The following is a 19,334-nucleotide window of genomic DNA, read 5'->3' as shown; positions in this document are numbered from 1 at the left end:
AGGAAAGAAGGGTCCCGAACAAAGGAAATGCAGAGTATTTATACACTTTTTGAAAATAAGTATTCATGCATCATAGAAACATCACAATGTGCGTCACAAACATCTACTCTTTCACTGACTTCAAAGGCATATTTTGGAAATCAACAAGTTGTCAATCCTCATTAATTTACTATCTAAAGAGTGGCTATTAATGTACTCCCAGCGCCAGGATGTCTCGGACCTGCTCCATCCATCTTGAGATAACATTCCTGAGACCCCCTAATGGACACTTCATTAGTCAATTTTACGATAAGGTACCAGGCACCTCTTAATGGATGATAAGGTGCCTGGTGCCTGGTGCCTGGTATGTATCTTATCTTATGGCCTCTCGAAGTGTCAGGCACCACATTCCATTCCTGGAGCTGGCCTCTAACTTTGCAGCTTTTGAGAAGTCAAGTGAACTAACTATGCATACATACATTTTTCTTATATATTTTCTAACTCCTATTTCTAATATGGTTATATCAAATATATTTTCCAATATGTGTATTATGTATTTTCATCAAGCCTTCATCAAATCCCCCCTTTGGTGCTCTGAACTGGAAAGGGAAGAGCATCATCTAACTAAAGCCAATAATTGCATTTCATCTTGTTTATCATTTACCATCTTAGATATGCATCTTTTCAGCATTTGGAAAATAATAGGCAGAATACACAACATTAGTAACACCACTAATAGGATTATACAGAAAGCAAAAAACAGTTCCTTTAACCATTGAATCGATGGTAGCCAGCTCGTGAGCCAATCAAAAGGGTTTGAAACCCCATGTGTGTTGTTTTCTATTAAATCTGTCATTTGATTTAATTCATCCTCAATTGTTTTATTCAGATCATGGAATCTGACTTTGCAACCTTCTTTCATTAGTTTACAGAAACCTCCTTGTCTTGCCAACAGGTAGTCCAGGGCCATACGGTGTTGTAAGACAATTTGATGTAGCTCTTCTACTTCATTTTGCATGGCCCTAACTATGAGTCCTGTGGCATTTATGGATTTTTCCAATCGGCAGGTGAGGCCTAGGATACTCTTTCTATTTTCTTGGGCCACTATGCCTGGGTAGCTTCCAAGCGTCAGTATGCCCGTTAGCAGACCTCCAGCCACTCGGCCTCCTTCTGTCTCAGACAATTGTGCTCCTATTATTACCTCATCTGAGCAGGCTGGGCCTAGGGGTGCTGACCTGTCTCGCTTTGTTCTTATGCGGCGAGAAGCAACCTGGACTGGGAATGTAAAGTATCCAACGCCTGCACACTGGTATCCACCTGGATGGAAATTTGACGCCCAACCATCATAGAAAAACCACAAATTGGGATCATATATTTTCCAATCATTACATGTAAGAATATCCCCTTCATTTGTCATGCTTTTTCTCATCATTAGGGCTCTTAAGTCTTTCAAAAACTCTTCAAGTGTGTTGTATTGTTCCATAAACTGTGAAAATAACCCAAAGGAGCTATCTTTCATGATTTCATATTGTTCTCTGGCTTTTTTGTAATATTCATCCTCTCCCTGGGAGGGGTCACTGTATTGTTCTTGGAAATATAAACTGTGCCAATACCCTGATGCTTGGGAAGCATTATGTTTCCCATGAAGGTAAAACTTTTCAGTGCAGTGAGAGTAATTTCCCACATTGAGAAGGATTTCCCTCTCCTTTTCTGGGATACTCTTCCACCCTTTCCGATAACCTTCTGGATAATGACAACAAAAACATTTGCCAGGGGTGGTCTTTGAAACCTTTATCATTCTATGCCGTAGCCCATTTAGAGAGGCAGGGGGGTTAAAGATTGTAGGTTTTCCTGTTTTCTCTGCTAAGAGAAGAGTGGCCAAAACCACAGCTTCCTCATTGATCAAAGCAGGCAAAAAGGAAAACTCACGTACTGTTTCAGGGTGTTCATATATCAGAGTGGCATTTCTCCCATATTGATCAAACATAAATTTGGCATGCTCTTTGAACCAGTTACCATCTACTTCTAAAATTGACACACACATTAACACACATATCACCCACAAAGCTTTCATTCTTCTGGAATCTGACCGTATGTAGAGCAACCGTTCCGGTAGGCTGCAATAGGGTCTAGTTCCGTCTTCTATCCTCTCCAGTTGGGGTCTGACAGTGCGTAGAGCTTAGTCGCTTCCAGGTATGGACTTAAGCCGCAGTGTCTAGCCCGTATCTTCTCATCCAACAGCAGGGGCAGATCTGACTGTACGCAGGGCAAGACAGCTTCCTGGTATGTGTCTTGCAGTATCAGTCTAGTCTGAATCTTCTTATTTACCACCGCCTTCCTTTTGGTTAGAACAACCAAAGTTTCGAGTTATTTTAAGCTTTAGTGGGTCTTTTGGGTCTGGAATAGCATGCCAACTGGGAGCAGCCTTTTTAATTCTAGTCCAGTGAAGCCAAGGTTTGATTTCTGCTACCTTGACCGCACTGGGTGATGTAAGAATTACCACATAAGGTCCCTTCCATTTGGGTTGCAACGTTTCCCCTTTCCAATCTTTAACCCATACCTCATCCCCTGGGTGAAACAAGTGAGTGGGGGTCATGTGAATGGGCGGCCTGAACTCATAGGCATACTGTCGTAGCTCTTGCAGTGTTTTCCCCAAAGCAACCATTTCCTGTCTCTTTGCCTGGGCCCCTATCTCATGCAGTTCCCCTTGCAATCTGGGAAACAAAGGAGGGGGCCTCCCATAAAGCATTTCAAAGGGAGACAGTCCAATGGTCTTAGTGGGGGTACATCTAATATGTAACACTGCCAGAGGAAGAAGTTGAATCCAACTAAGTTCAGTTTCTTGACACATTTTAGCTAACTTAGTTTTCAGAGTTCGATTCATTCTCTCAACCTTGCCTGAGCTCTGAGGCCTATATGCACAATGCAATTTCCAAGTTATTCCAAGAACCTTAGCCAAGCTTTGAATGGTGGCTTTAACAAAAGCAGGGCCATTATCTGAGCCTATAAATGCTGGCATCCCATGCCTTGGGATTATGTCTTTCATGAGTGCTCTTGCCACTTCCGTGGCCTTTTCAGTAACAGTAGGGTACACTTCCGGCCACCCAGTGAAAGTGTCTACCATCACCAGTAGGTAGCGGTATCGCCCTACTCTAGGCATTTCACTGAAATCTACAACAATGGCTTCAAAGGGTACATTTCCACAATGCTGGATGCCTGGGGGCTGGCGCGGCCCTTGGCGTGGATTGTTCTTAGCACAGGTGTGACACCTAGCTGAAGCTGCCATGGTCAAAGAGTGGAGTCCATCTATGTACAGTTGTCTTTCTAGTAGTTTAGCTAGCGCCATTTTTCCTAGATGTGTTGACTCATGGGCTCCCTTTACTACTTCCCAGGCCATGGTTCTGGGGACAATGATTCTTCCATCCGGAAAGGCTAACCAACCAGTAGAGTTCGCCAATTCTACTGCTCCATTGTCCTGGGCCCATTGTTGTTCTTCTTTATTATAGGTAGGCTGCACCTTGGGATTGGGCAAGGGGAGAAGGGTAGCCACCTGAAGGGGTCTGGCGGCGGCTTCTTTGGCTGCTGCATCTGCCCTTCGGTTCCCTTGTGCTACCGGATCTTGCCCTGGTTGATGTCCCTTACAGTGCATCACAGCTACTTGTTTTGGGGCCCATACAGCTTCTAGGAGATGTAATATCTCTTCTGCATGTTTGACTGGTTGGCCTGCTGCAGTTAAAAGTCCTCTTTCTTTGTAAAGTGCACCATGGGCATGCAGTACTGAAAAAGCATACTTTGAATCAGTGTATATGTTAACTCTCTTTCCCTTTGCTATCTCCAGAGCCCTGGTGAGAGCAATGAGCTCAGCCTTTTGAGCTGATGTATTTGCTGGCAGTGAATTTGCTTCCAATATTTCTTTGATGGTAACTATTGCATATCCTGCTTTTCGCTCCCCTTCTTCCATAAAACTACTGCCATCAGTGTACATGGTGAGCTGAGCTCCTTGCAATGGAACATCAGTCAAATCAGGTCGACTGGCATATACTGTGTCCATTACTTCAATACAGCTATGATGTTTCTCCATATAGGGATCTACAGGTAGGAGGGTAGCAGGATTCAAAGTAGTGCATTGCTGAACTTTAATGTGAGGGTTCTCACATAACAAAGTCTGGTATTTCAGCATCCTGGAGGTGGTAAGCCAATGGTGTCCTTTGTGCTCTAACAATGTCACTACCTCATGCGGGGCCTTGATGGTCAAATCCTGTCCTAGGGTCAACTTCCGGGCTTCTTCAGCTACTAAGGCGGCAGCTGCTACTGCACGTAGACATGGGGGCCATCCTTTTGCTACCATGTCTAGCTGTTTAGACAAATAGGCCACTGGTCGTGGCCAGGAGCCCAAAGTCTGTGTTAAAACGCCAACGGCTACACCCTCTTTCTCAGCAACATAAAGAGTGAAGGGTTTAGTTACATCAGGTAGGCCCAAAGCTGGCGCTGTCATCAGGGCTGACTTTATTTGCTGGAAAGCCTCGTCCTGTTCTTGTGTCCATTTAAAGGGTTCTTTTTCACCCCCCTTTGTAACTTGGTACAAAGGTCTTGCCAATACTGCATAGCCAGGAATCCAAAGTCTACAAAACCCCGCTGCCCCTAAAAATTCGCGGACTCTCTTCCTCGTAGTGGGGACTGGGATTTGGCAGATGGCTTGTTTTCGTTCAGTTCCTAGACTTCTAAATCCTTGTTTTATTTGGAATCCTAAGTATTTGACCTCCGTCTTGCACAGCTGGGCCTTGGTCCTTGATACTTTATATCCCTTATGGCAAAGTAATTGGAGTAGCCGCTTGGTGGCGCCCCAACTCTCTTCCATTGAGGTGGAGGCCAAAAGTAAATCATCTACATATTGCAAAAGGACAGACTTCTCTGAGTCAGAATGAAAGTCCTCCAAATCTTTTGCTAGGGAAGTTCCAAATATCGTTGGAGAATTTTTATAACCTTGAGGCAATCTTGCCCAAGAATATTGTTGTTTTGCTCCTGTGGCTGGGTCTTCCCACTCAAAAGCAAACAACAACTGGCTTTGGGGGGCTAACCTTATGGAGAAAAAAGCGTCTTTAAGATCAAGGACTGTAAAATGGGTGGCCTCTGCTGGTATGAGTCCCAATATCACATAAGGATTTGGCACAACTGGGTGCAAGGTAACTGTTGCCTTGTTGACTTCCCTAAGATCTTGAACAGGGCGAAAATCATCTGTGGTGCCTGGCTTCTTGATTGGAAGGAGGGGTGTATTCCATGGAGACTGGCATTTTGTTATAATGCCATGCTGCCACAGACGGTCCAAATGCTTTTGGATTCCCTTTATTGCCGGTCTGGGAATTGGATACTGCTTTAGACTGACTGGACGGGCTCCTGGGATTAACTCTACTACGACTGGAGGTATGTATTTGGCCATGCCTGGGGGGTTATCTTCTGCCCATACCTCAGGAGTTTCAAACTTTTCCCATTCATTGTTCTCTGAGCCCCTTTTAACTACTAGCAGCCTCCATTCCTCCTCCATAGGGCAGGTGAGGTGCAAAAGGCCTGTGGTTCTTCCTACAGCCATCTTAGCAGATCCATCTTCCTCAAATGATAGCCTTGCTTTTAGTTTGCACAGCATGTCCCTTCCCAGCAATGGAACGGGGCAGGTAGGCATATATAGAAAGCTGTGGGTGACTTCTTTATTTGCTAGCTGACATCTTCTTTCCTGTAGAAAGGGTCGGAGACATTGATCTCCTGTTGCTCCCATAACTTTTATGGTTTGCTGAGTTATGGGGGCCAATGGGGTGGTAACTACTGATTTTTCCGCTCCTGTGTCAACTAGGAATGTTATTTCTTGGGATCCTACTTTTGCCTTGACCAAGGGTTCCCTGGATCCCAAGGTTAGAACCCCGGACTGGCTTCAGTCCTCTTCTGGCCCTGACCATTGGGGGCCTCCGGCCAATCCAATGAATCCTTCTTCCTCTGGCTGCTCACGTGCTTCTTGATAGAAGGGTCTCTGTCTCCCGGGCATCTCACTTCCTCTTCCTCTCTGCTCTTGTGGGTGTCCTCTTCCTCTCCCTCTTCTTATCTGGGGGCAATCTCTCCTCCAATGTCCCCGTTGTTTACAGTTGGAACATTGGTCCTGCCCAAGGGGCTGTCCTCTTCCTGGCCCATAACTTCGCCCTCTGCTTCGCCCTCTGCTGTGCCCTCTGCTTTGCCTTATTTGTGGGTTCCATTCCCTCAGTGCTGCAGCCAAGCAAACGGCTTGAGCTCTCATCTGCCTCTGTTTATCCCTCTTCTCTTCCTGATCTCTATTTGCCATGACTCTATTAGCAATGTCAAGTAATTGAGACATGTTCATTCCAGCAAACCCATCCAATTTCTGTAGCTTTCTTCTAATATCTGGGGCGCTTTGTTCTACAAAAGTTGCATTCACCATGTTTCTATTGGCTTCCTCTGCGGGGTTGAAAGGCGTGTATTGTCTGTAGGCACTTAACAGCCTTTCCAGGTAGGCGCCTGGGCTTTCATCGGCACCTTGCTTTATTTCTTTTACTTTAGATAAGTTAGTAGGCTTTTTCCCAGCTTCTGCAAGGCCTTGGATCATTAACTGGCCATACTGACGAATTCGAGTCAATTGGTCTGCTGTATTAGGATCCCATTGTGGATCAGTCTCTGGACAATTCTCCCTCATGTGGTCAGCTAGGTTAACAGCAGCATTTCTCCTAGCCTCAGTCTGCCGCTTCATAGCTGCTAAGACCCTTTTACGTTCCTCCGTAGTAAGGAGGGACATCATCAACTGCTGACAGTCCTGCCATGTAGGGTCATGTGTATTGACAATATTAGTGAAAACATCTGTCATTGGTCCTGGATCTGTAGAGAAGGGGGTGGTGTGTGTTTTCCAATTGAAAAGATCTGAGCTGGTAAATGGCACATGCGTAAAAGCTGGCCGGAACTGAGGCACTTGTTGTCCACCTTCAACTTGGGTCCCTATGAATTCCCTCACTTGACGAAGGGGCATTACTGTAGCCAATTTCTTGTTTGCCTTGTCCATATTCCTTAAGTTATGGTCATGGCCTTTTGCTGTTTTCAGTGGTGCCTTTGCCTGTAGGGATTCTTTTTCAGGGGATGGAGTTGAAGAAGACTCAGTCATAGTAGAGTCTGTGTCATCATCTAAATCTTCAGGGAGATCTGGGTACAGTTGTGCTGGGGCCATAGGTTGCGTTGGAGGGCTTACTGCTGCCGGATCAAGGGCTGGAATTGCAGGGGCCTGGGGGGCTATGAGCTCCCCAGTTGAATAAGGAGGAGGTGCATTTATTTCCTCCTCAACAGGGCATGGCAGAATAGGAGCTTTAGTTTTCTGTGCTAGGAGAGTTTTGCAATGTGCTAAAGCACAAGGCTTCAGCCATTCTGGCATTTGGCGCACCACATCTCCCCAAGCTAGAATATAGGGGACATGTGTGGGATAACTTCCCTCAAAAGGATTTGCTCCTCTTGCTCTATCATAGACACTAGCAATGATTTGTTGATCAAGAGTGCCCTCTTCTGGCCAACCTACGCTAAATTTAACCCATTCCTTCTGACATAAAGTTTGCAATCTACTGGGCCTTAGTGGTTCTCCATAGTCTAGCTTTCCAAAGCTTTTGTCAAAGTGTGCTAACATGAGCTCTAAAGGAGTTTTTGGCTTGCTGCTAACAGACCCTCCCATGTTCAGACAAATGGACAACTAATACACAAAAAAGGAAAAAGGTACGGGATCTGTCCACGCGTTTTCGCCCGTCCCCTGACTCCGTCAGTCGCCCGACAAAGAGAACTGCAAGGGATTCCTTTAGAAGGAACGCCAACCCCAGAGGGGCGGACACGGACCACACTTCCCTTCGCTCACCAGTCTGGGATTCTGCGATCCCCTGTGACCAGCCTCTTGGCCCTTTCATACACCATTCACTCACACATGCATCCACCACAAGGTACTTATCTCCCCAACCCCTTTCCTTATTTCTCTAGGCAGTCGGTTTCCCTTTTCTGGTACACAAAGCAAACACAAACCCCAAAAAAGTCTACTAGGGACTGCCTTTTTCCAGGTTAATTACTCCTGGGGCCTTCAGCAAAATGCTAAGGCTTTTCCTGACGTCTACACTTTCCTAAAATGTCATGGTGCAATTCATACTCGCCTGATCCGTGGTTTTCGCAGCCTCTTAGGTGAAAGGATGGAATTTCGTCAGAAGCAGCAGTCTGTCTTCACCTTCCCGAGGGCTCCCTCCAATGCCGGCCGGTGAGAGTGCTGTCGAAATGATGCAGCCAGCCTGCTGCCTCGGAGGAATCTTCCAGGCCTCCCAAAAGGCCTCTGTCTTTAATCTTTTTCCCTACAAACCTCTCCCAAAAGCTCCTGGCTGGCTCGCCAGAAATATGTTATGGAAGAGAGATGGTTTGAGGAACAAAGACAAAGAGAGATCCAGAGTACTGGAAAGCACGCTTTATTCTCGGTTGGCGCCAACCGGATATAGACCCCCTGGTAGCCCAGGAAAGAAGGGTCCCGAACAAAGGAAATGCAGAGTATTTATACACTTTTTGAAAATAAGTATTCATGCATCATAGAAACATCACAATGTGCGTCACAAACATCTACTCTTTCACTGACTTCAAAGGCATATTTTGGAAATCAACAAGTTGTCAATCCTCATTAATTTACTATCTAAAGAGTGGCTATTAATGTACTCCCAGCGCCAGGATGTCTCGGACCTGCTCCATCCATCTTGAGATAACATTCCTGAGACCCCCTAATGGACACTTCATTAGTCAATTTTACGATAAGGTACCAGGCACCTCTTAATGGATGATAAGGTGCCTGGTGCCTGGTGCCTGGTATGTATCTTATCTTATGGCCTCTCGAAGTGTCAGGCACCACATTCCATTCCTGGAGCTGGCCTCTAACTTTGCAGCTTTTGAGAAGTCAAGTGAACTAACTATGCATACATACATTTTTCTTATATATTTTCTAACTCCTATTTCTAATATGGTTATATCAAATATATTTTCCAATATGTGTATTATGTATTTTCATCAAGCCTTCATCACTGTAATTGGTGGATTAAACAAAATCACACATGGTTGATTTGCATTGAGAATAATGTTTATTATGTAGTAAACAACATTAAAAAAAATAAAGATAAAAATAAAAATGATCTAGCTTGTTGTAGAGGTCAGACTACAGCTCTGGAGACTTGGGCTCAAAACCCCACTCAGGCGTGTGAAACCGCAAATTCACTATGGACAAGTCACACCCTCTCAGCCTCTGGGGTAAAGCAAAGGCAACTCTTTCTGATCAAGTCATGCCAAGAATCATGGAATCATGGAGTTGGAAGAGACCTTGTGGGCCATACAGTCCAACCCCCTTGCCATGAAGCAGGAAAATCACATTCAAAGCACCCCGACTGATGGCCATCCATCCTCTGTTTAAAAACCTCCAAAGAAGGAGCCTCCACCACATTCTGGGGCAGAGAGTTCCACTGCTGAACAGCTCTCACAGTTAAGAAGTTCTTCCTAATGTTTAAGTGGAATCTCCTTTCCTGTAGTTTGAAGCCATTGTTCCATTGCGTCCTAGTCTCCAAGGCAGCAGAAAAGAAGCTTGCTCCCTCATATGACTTCTCACATATGTATACATGGCCCTCACCATGTCTCTTCTCTGCCTTCTCTTCTGCAGGCTAAACAAGCTCAACGCTTTAAGCTGCTCCTCATAAGAATAGTTCTCCAGACCCTTGATCATTTTAGTTGACCTTCTCTGTGCACGTTCCAGCTTGTTAACCCTATGAAATAGTTACTTTAGGATCTCAATAACTTGGAAGTACACAATAGAAATAAAATGCTCTCGAAGAAATGATTTTATATTATGCAAAATCCCCACGTGTTTGAGTAATCTGTGATTTTTTTTTCTCCACTATAAGAAAGTCTTCGAAATTTACAATTTTCACCCTGCCTCACATGGTGTGAATAGACAAACCTAAAATTCAGAATGTATCATGTCAATAATTTCCCTCTAAATATGAAATGGGACACTTTACCCCAAAATAGAGTTGGCACCATGAAGAATTTAAGACTTCACTTTTAAGACTTAAAGTGAAAAACTGGAACCATGTTTTCACTCCACTAACACGGATAACAGCAACAACTGTCCTTCACAGCAAATAAGTCCAAATTATTCAAGTCAATGAATCAGGCTCAGTGGCAGACTTTAGGGTGGACCATATTGCAAACATGGGTCTCTTCATCTTGCAGAAGTGGAATAAGATAAGGTGCCTCCTTCTCTCCTCCTACTATATAATTGCAATAACAAATACAAATACTAAATTCTCTTCTGTTCAGAGATGATCATTCCTGGGATTTGTTGTTACTTAAGGGAACTGAGCCCATATTAATACTGACTTCTCTTGCGCTGCCCACTTTATGCAAAACCAAGGGCATTTTCACATCTTACTTATTTCCTGAAAGTGTCTCTCCTCACACACATTTCCTGCTGTGGCTCCCCAAGTCCTTTCTACAACCAACTGATTCTGCCATTATGCCCTCATTGTGGCCAATACTTATTGCACTGGCTACCTCCTCCTCAAGTGTGTTGAGTTGGACATTTATTCCTTTCCCCCTGAAATTTCAAGCCATGGCTTTGTGTTTGAAATCTCAACCCTTTCTCTTGTGGCTCCTCTTCCCAGGTGTTCACTCTCAGGTGGTGCTGACACAGTCAAGTGAAGCATTGAGAAAACCTGGAGAATCCCATCAGATAACCTGTGGCACCAGTGGATTCACTCTCAGCAGCACCTGGATGAATTGGGTCAGACAGAAGCCGGGCCAAGGATTGGAATGGCTTGTGTTTTATTATGGTACTGCTTCTGGGGAAAGCTACTATTCTTCCACAATCCAAGGTCGATTCACAGCCTCTAAAAGTGGCTCCAACTTTTATCTACATATGAGCAACCTCAAAATAGAGGACACCGCTGTATACTATTGTGCAAGACACACAGTGAGAGAAACCCTTTCGTGTGTTCATCCAGAAACATTATGTCACCAGGCATCAAAATAGACTCACAAACTGTAAACTCATACACAAGAAGTGCTAGGGGGAAAAACATTATGTAATAGTTCTCAACAATGGGGAAGTGAGATGATGCTTTCTATGAACCTTTCAGGGCAGTTTTTCATGCAATACAGTATGAAAGAGGAATGTCTCCACTGCCATTGTTTCATGATTTGTTGTTTATTCGTTCAATCACTTCTAACTCTTTGTGACCTCATGGACAAGTCCACGCCAGAGCTCCCTGTTGGCCATCACCACCCCCAGCTCCTTCAGAGTCAAGCCAGTCACTTCAAGGATACCATCCATCCATCCATCTTACCCTTGATCAGCCCCTCTTCCTTTTTCCTTCCTTTTTCCCCAGCATCATTGTCTTCTCCAAGTTTTCCTGTCTTCTCATTATATGGCCAAAGTAATTCATATTTGCCTCTAATATCCTTCCCTCCGGTGAGCAGCCAGGCATTATTTCCTGAAGTATGAACTGGTTGGATGTTCTCGTGGTCAAAGGCACTTTCAGAACTTTCCTCCATCACCACAGTTCAAAAGCATTTATCTTCCTTCGCTCAGCTTTCCTTATGGTCCAGCTCTCACATCCATAGGTTACTACGGGGAATACCATTCCTTAACTATGCAGATTTTCGTTGCTAGTGTGATATCTCTGCTCTTCACTGTTTTATCAAGATTGTTATTGCTCGCCTCCCAAGAAGCAAACATCTTCTGATTTCTTGGCTGCAGTCTGCATCTGTCATAATCTTTGCACCCAGAAATACAGCCTGTCCCTCCCGCCACGTTTTCTCCCTCTTTTTGCCAGTTATAATCAGGCTGATTGCCATAATCTTTGTTTCTTTATGTTTAACTGCACCCCAGCTTTTGCGCTTTCTTCTTTCACCTTGGTTAGAAGGCTCCTCAGCACCTCTTCACTTTCAGCCATCAAAGTGGTATCATCTGCATATCTACGATACTTTCATGATACTTTCTTGTATTATATTTTTTACAGTTGACAATAATCTGCACATTTAAAGCCCATTGGAGATAGAGACTCCACAATGATTGAGTAATTTTTGATTACTATGTTGAGATACTCAGTCTCATTGAAGATGAGGAAATAAGTTAATATTTCTCATTCTCGAATGCAGTGCTTTCTAAACAATACAATAGTGTGTCACCAGGTATGTCACCTGAATAAGGCTCTCCTCTGTCCCCACAAGGAAATACTTCCTGGCAGGAAGACACAATAGAATCTCGCTTATCCAACATAAATGGGCCAGCAGAACATTGGATAAGTGAAAATGTTGAATAATAAGGAGGGGCTAAGGAAAAGCCTATTAAATGTTAAATTATGTTATGATTTTACAAATTATACACCAAAACATCATGTTTACAACAAGCCAACAGAATAAGCAGTTCAATACACAGTAATGTTATGTAGTAATTACTGTATTTATGAATTTAGCACCAAAACAGACAAGGGTTCTTTCTTTCTCCTACCCCGGACAATATTCCCGATGGGAGGCAGACTGTGTTGGATAATACAGAATGTTGGTGAGCGAAGGTTGGATAAGTGAGACTCTACTGTAGTAGGAAACTGCTCTATGGGGTTGGTTCAACCTCTGCATGCTAGTGAAACTGAATTACCATGTCGCAAAAGGATGTATGTCTAAAAAGTGTATCACCACAAAGAAACATTTTGAAAGCTCTGTTCTCATGATGAATATGCTGTCACTGAATATGAGAAAAACCATGAGTATTTCTCACCCCCTAATGCATATATGTGTATAAATAATGGACAAAATTCATCCAAGGATGTTAACTTGATGTCAGACATTGTCTCCAGACTTACCCTGCAAAAGCAAAGCAATCTGAGAGTGGCATATTGACCTGACTCCCGTATTTGATTTTTTTTTTCAAGAAAAATCCCACATAAAACAAAAATGAACCTGTATCATTCCATTGAAATATGGAGTTCTTATGGGGTTCAATCTGAGGGTTGCATATTGACCTGGCTCCAGTGTTTGAACATATTTTTTTTCAAGCACAGTCCCACATAGAGCAAAAATAAACCAGTGTCATTACACTGAAATACGGAGTTGTTTAATATGCTACTTTTGCCAAGCAGCAAAAAAGAAAAGCTAAGAGCACAGAGGTAACATAAGTTGTATGTTGGAACTATGTTTATAGCCTTTTTATACCAAGCACACTCCGAATATGCAAATTGTGGCCAGTTTGGCATCCTTCATAAATCGAAGCTTGTTGCATTTTGTGCATCAACTTGCACACTATGGATTCCTTCATTGTAATTCTCTTGTTCTTTTCCATGCTTATGCCAGGTCAGTGCCCAAGCATGAAGCTTTCTCACTTCTGTAGAAAAGAATTATGTGGGTGGGAGGTATCTATTTGATTCTTTGGATATTCAAGCACACCCCTTCTATTCCCCAGTCAGGGATTTCACCTGAAAGGTTTTCCCTACTATCTGAATCCAGAACTCACAATGGAAGAATGAATTACTCAGCTCAAATTTAGTGATTCTTTTCTAGTTAGATATTTTTAAAACTCAACATCAAGTACAGTATGCAGTCTCTGTTTTATAACTTTAAAGGTTCATCATAACAATACACTTTGTTTTACTTGTAGGATCACTCTCGGAAATAGGGTTGACTCAATCTGATGGAGAAACACTGAAACCTGCAGAATCCCTCAAGCTGACTTGCACTGTCTCTGGTGGATCCATTGGTAGTGGTGTTGGTTGGAACTGGGTCCGAGAACCTCCAGGAAAGGGACTAGAGTGGTTAGGGAGGGGATACTTCAGTGGCTCCAGCTGGATAACTAATTATGGCTCAGCTTTCAGCAGCAGGATCTCCATTACGGTTGCTGCCTCCAGAAATGAGTATTATCTGCAACTGAGATCCATGACAATTGCAGACTCAGGCACCTATTACTGTGGAAGACGCACAGTGACACAGTGTAAATCCATCTTCTTTACAAAAAGAGAGAAGTGTGATTCTCATAGACACTGTTGAGCCTATCTCTATGTGTCTGCTAAAGAAAATAGATCAAGTTTGCATCCAGATCTAGATTAAATCCATAATGGCTTACTTATTATTCAAATGCGAGTCCTGGCATCTGCATACAAGAACTTAGTTGTACTTTCTCTTTTACATCCTTGCTCATATGCTAAAGAGCATCAACAACTATGAAGCAATAACTATCTATCCATCTGCATGACTCCTGATATGATTCCTTATGTAATAAACCCGGAAACACATGATTATATATTTTTTTTCTCTTTAAAAAGTCATTTATACTACTTCTTATTGGTCATTAATAGTGTTAATAACAATAGTGTTCTGTCACTGGAGGGACTGCTACAGTGTAGAAACAATAGTGTTTCATGCCCATTTCCCTGCTATGGCTCAGTGCTCAAGGGAGTTGCACTTTTCCAAAATCATTAACTTCTCTGACTAAAACTATTGGTTCTGCACCAAACTACAAATCCCAGGATTCCATAGCATTGAACCATACTACAGCCTAGATGTACCTGACCTGGGGATACTTCCTCAGTTCCACCTGGAGAACCCAATATGGGTCAGGTTTCAGGGTCAGGATCTCCATCACGGTTGATGCTTCCAGGAATTAGGGATGTGCATGATTTCATTTTTGTGTAGTTGATTTGGAGGATTCCGCTGCCAAATCGAGGAAAATGGGCCTTCTGTGAGGCAGCTGAAGCCTTAGCCGATATGGATCACAGCAGCCGGATATTTTCAGCTAATCAGGGCTAATGAGCTGACCGGCACTCTTCCAGAGGCAGAGGTAGTGTGTGGGCTGGGCAGCCCCACAAATCAGGCAAGTTTCAGCTCCTCTTTTCTTCCCTCCCCAGAAGCCTCCTCCATCCCTTCCCTAAGTCCCTTCCCCAGTTTGATGCAAATGGGATATGACTTTCCCAGCAGCACTTTGTGTGGCACAGGCATTGAAGGAGCCTCTGTGCTCCTACCCGGGCCATCATTGTAGTTAAGGTTTTTCGCTCTGTCTGTTTCTCACTTTTTTTCTCAGCCAATCAGAGGCCTGGTTGAATGTGTCCATTCCTCTCCCCTCTTGTGGTGTGAATTTGGTACTTCAATTCCAAAAAACCCCGCCTGTGTTGTGCGCTCCCTGTACCTCACTCCCTTGAGTAGCCTGGCTGCCGAGCGTTGTACTAATTGGAGCTTCTGGACAGTCTTCAGAGGCAACCCCACGTAGAGAATGTTGCAGTAGTCTATACGGGATGTAACCGGAGTAATTCCATAACACAAAATGATTTAAATAGTATGGTTCATTTTATATTTTATATAGACTTAATTTAATTAATTTAATTAATTTAATTGCTTTTTTCTCATGAGTAAACCAGGGTTTTTTTAAACCTGAAAAATGGGGGGGGGGGTTGAATCCCTAATCCCCCCACCACCACCATCACCAGCTATAACCCTGGATATGGTTATTTTAGGGTTGCAATAAGTAGAAAATAACTTAGAAGTCCACAATAGAAACAAAATGCTCAGGAGGAAATGCTTTTATTTACACATTTATACTGTGCAAAATCCCCATGTATTTGAATAATTTGGGCATTTTTTCTCCGCTGCAAGAAAGTCTTCAATAATTGCAATTTTCACCCTGACTCACATAATGTGAAAAGACAAACCTAAAATTCAGAATCTATCGAGTCAGTATGTTCCACCTAAATATAAAATTGGGCACTTTCCCTAAAGTAGGCTCAGCACCATGAAGAATGCTTTTAAGATTTAAAGTAAAAACTGGAACCGTTTTTTCCATTCCACAAACATGGAGAACAACTGTCCTACACAGCAAATCATTCCAAATTATTCAAGACAATGAGGAGCCCTAGGTGACACAATGAGTTAAAACCTTGTGCCGGCAGGACTGCAGACCAAAAGGTTCAAATCCAGGGAGCAGGGTGAGCTCCCTTCTGTCAGCTCCAGCTTCTCATGCAGGGACATGAGAGAAGCCTCCCACAGGATGGAAAAATATCAGGCAACATCCTTGCAGACGGCCAATTCTCTCACACCAGAAGCGACTTGCAGTTTCTCAAGTCACTCCTGACACACACAAAAAAGCTAGTGAATCAAGCTCAGTGCCACAGACTTTAGAGTGAACCATACTGCAAACATGGTCCACCTTAAATTTACTATATTGTAAGTTCTCTTCTGTCCAGAGATGATCATTCCTTGGATTTGTTGCTTCTCAAGGAAACCGAGCCCATATTAATACTGACTTCTCTTGCGCTGCCCACTTTATGCAAAACCAAGGGCATTTTCTCATCCTACTTATTTCCTGAAAGTGTCTCTCCTCACATACATTTCTTGCTGTGGCTTCCCAAGTCCTTTCTAGATCAAACTGCATCTGCCACTATGCCCCCGTTGTGGCCAATACTTATTGCACTGGCTGCCTCTTCCTCAAGTGCGTTGGGTTGGACATTCATTTCTTCCCTTGTGAAATTTCAAGCAGTGGCTTCATGTTCTTTCTTTTGAAATCTCAATCCTTTCTCTTGTGTCTTCTCTTCCCAGGTGTTCACTCACAGGTGGTGCTAACCCAATCAGGTGAAGCATTGAAAAAACCCGGAGAATCCCATCAGATGACCTGTGGCACCAGTGGATTCACTCTCAGCAGCACCTGGATGAACTGGGTCAGACAGAAACCTGGCCAAGGACTGGAATGGCTTGTGTGGTATTATGGTACTAGTTCTGGGCAAAGCTACTATTCTTCCACAATCCAAGGTCGATTCACAGCCTCTAAAAGTGGTTCCAACTTTTTACTACATATGAACAACCTGAAAATAGAGGACACCGCTGTATATTATTGTGCAAGAGACACAGTGAGAGAGACCACACCAGACTCCAAGCAAAAACTCTTTTGTGCATTCATCTAGGAAAACATTACGTCACCAGGCATCAAAATAGACTCACAAACTGTAAACTCATACAAAAGAAGTGCTAGAAAGAAAACATTAAGGAATAGTTATCGACAGTGAACAGCTGTGGTTCATTGACCTACGACCAACTTGATGTAGGTTGTGGAAGAATTCTTCTGTTCAAAACCAGCAGGGAAGATAAGCAGTTTTCGTATTACATTCATTTTCTTATAGGATGTGTGTATTTTGAGGCATTTGAAGGCAACTCAAGGTTTAATTTCCCCATTATAGCATTATGGTTCTAGAAATATGCCTCTGTCAGTACTAGGAAATGGGGCTGATAGTTGTTATGAACCTTTTAGCTATGAGGCATATCTCCCTCTATGAGGCTTATCTCCCTCTATGTCCCACCCCGGAGTCTGAGATCATCTGGGGAGGCCCTGCTCTCGACCCCACCACTGTCACAAGTGAGGCTGGTGGGGACGAGGAGCAGGGCTTTCTCAGTGGTGGCCCCCCACCTGTGGAACTCACTCCCGGGGGAGATTAGGGCATCATCATCCCTCCTCGCCTTCAGGAGAAGGGTGAAAACCTGGTTATGGGACCAGGCCTTTGGGCACTCTGGCAATTAAATCAATCAATCAGGCAAGTAAGACCAGCAGGATGGATGAATGGAACGAAAAACTAGATCTAGGTGTTAACAAACACTGACCATGCAAGAGGAGAAACTGGGTTTGTATTTGGTTTTAAGGATTTTATTGATTTTATGGTTATATTGTATGCATGTCAACTGTGAATTGTTGTAATTTTGTGTAATTTTGTGTACGATTGTTTATGATGCAGGCATCAAATGGTGCCTTGCTCCTGTAAGCCGCCCTGAGTCCCCTTCGGGGTGAGAAGGGCGGGGTAAAAGAACCCCCAAATAAATAAATAAAAATAAATTGGATCTGAGATTCTTTTAAAATGAAGTTCATTAAATGCAGTTACAACAAAAGAGACAAATGTGCCAACAGTAACGTCATTCAGTATTCCAGAAAACAGATTATAAACTTTTGTTTCCCAATTGCATCTGTTGTGAATCTTGCAAGCCTGGTGTGGAAGTTGCATCAGCAAAAAGAGCAGCAGTAAGGACATCTGCAAACCAGGGTCCTCGACACACCTGTAAACCATATTTAGGCCAGGCACCTAGAATAGCAATGGCACCATAAAGACACTGGACTGCTGCCAGTTTGATTGACAATGATTTTGCTAATTCTCTAGAACCAAAGTGGATAGTTTGTCAGGTTCAATTTGGTTTATCAATATTTTACTTGATAAAGATATGGTTATTTTTGACATCTGCCTGACCTCTTGCAATCCTGACCTCATACAAGCATTAGGGCAGGCAGATGTCAAGGTTCTCTTGGAAAAGTACAAGTATGTGGAGAACTTCTGCCTGACTGATGGCCACCTCATCAATTGCACCATCTCCTACCTCTTTGCCATTGTGGCTTTAATATGGGATTACCTTCACCCCTTCCCTGAATCCAAGCCAGTCCTTGACATATGTGTAGTATCATATTATGGTATTATGGGGATTCTGACCATCTATACATCATATAAGAAGAAGAGCATCTTCCTGGTAGCACACAGAAGAGATCCAGCAGGATGGATCCCGATGACATCTGGCAGCTTTCCTCAAGCCTGAAAAGGTTTGATGACAAATACACCCTCAAAATTAAGTTCATCAGCAAGTGAACCAAGCAGCAGAGGAAGCCAAGTCCATCGCCAAGTTCTTTGATGAGAACGGCACCTTAGTCATGGAGGCCTTAGAGCTGAAGGTCTCCAAGCTCCACGACAGCCTTCTCATGGAAAGGAAGACCAAGTAGGCAAAGCCCAGCGTCCGCCTTGCCAAGTTTAAGCCAATAAAGCAAAATAGCAATAAGGAAAAAAAACAAGCATTAGGACAGGGAGATAGAATACCAGCAAAAGAGCCCAAACTAGCCTTTAAATGAGCTTGAATGGCCATGAGAAGCTTGAAGCCTGAAATTATTTTAATAGTTTCAGGGCACCAAGTAATGGCTTCAAAGTGCCATTTTGAACACTTCCTGCCTTATGTCATTACCTAACATATTTTTATAGCTATAGATCTCTTTATAAATATAGGACTGTGTGTTTTAATAAGCCTAAATTGTTCTATCATCTGTGATGTTGGAGTCCTGGGCTATAATTACTGGGAGAGAATTATGATGATAACTATAGGAGATATAATTGCTCTTTCCAGTAATCTCAGCCATAATCAAAATTAAAGAATATATCCTCAGTGCATCAGTGATTCAGATTGGTTTGGACCTTGGGTGAACCCATTTGAGTCTTCTCCTACACATACATGGAAGGGGTTAAGTGACTGTAGTATTG

At 43.3% G+C, this 19,334-nt stretch overlaps 1 pseudogene; it reads left to right on the top strand.

The window, feature by feature from the left end:
- Positions 1 to 18,258: 18,258 nt before the first annotated feature.
- LOC132779201 (signal peptidase complex subunit 2 pseudogene) lies at positions 18,259 to 18,972 on the top strand (annotated as a pseudogene).
- Positions 18,973 to 19,334: the final 362 nt, after the last annotated feature.

The sequence above is a fragment of the Anolis sagrei genome, chromosome 6 (assembly GCF_037176765.1).
Source record: "Anolis sagrei isolate rAnoSag1 chromosome 6, rAnoSag1.mat, whole genome shotgun sequence".
In the NCBI taxonomy this organism is placed as follows: Eukaryota; Metazoa; Chordata; class Lepidosauria; order Squamata; family Dactyloidae; genus Anolis; species Anolis sagrei.
This window is presented reverse-complemented; position numbering and strand designations above follow the sequence as displayed.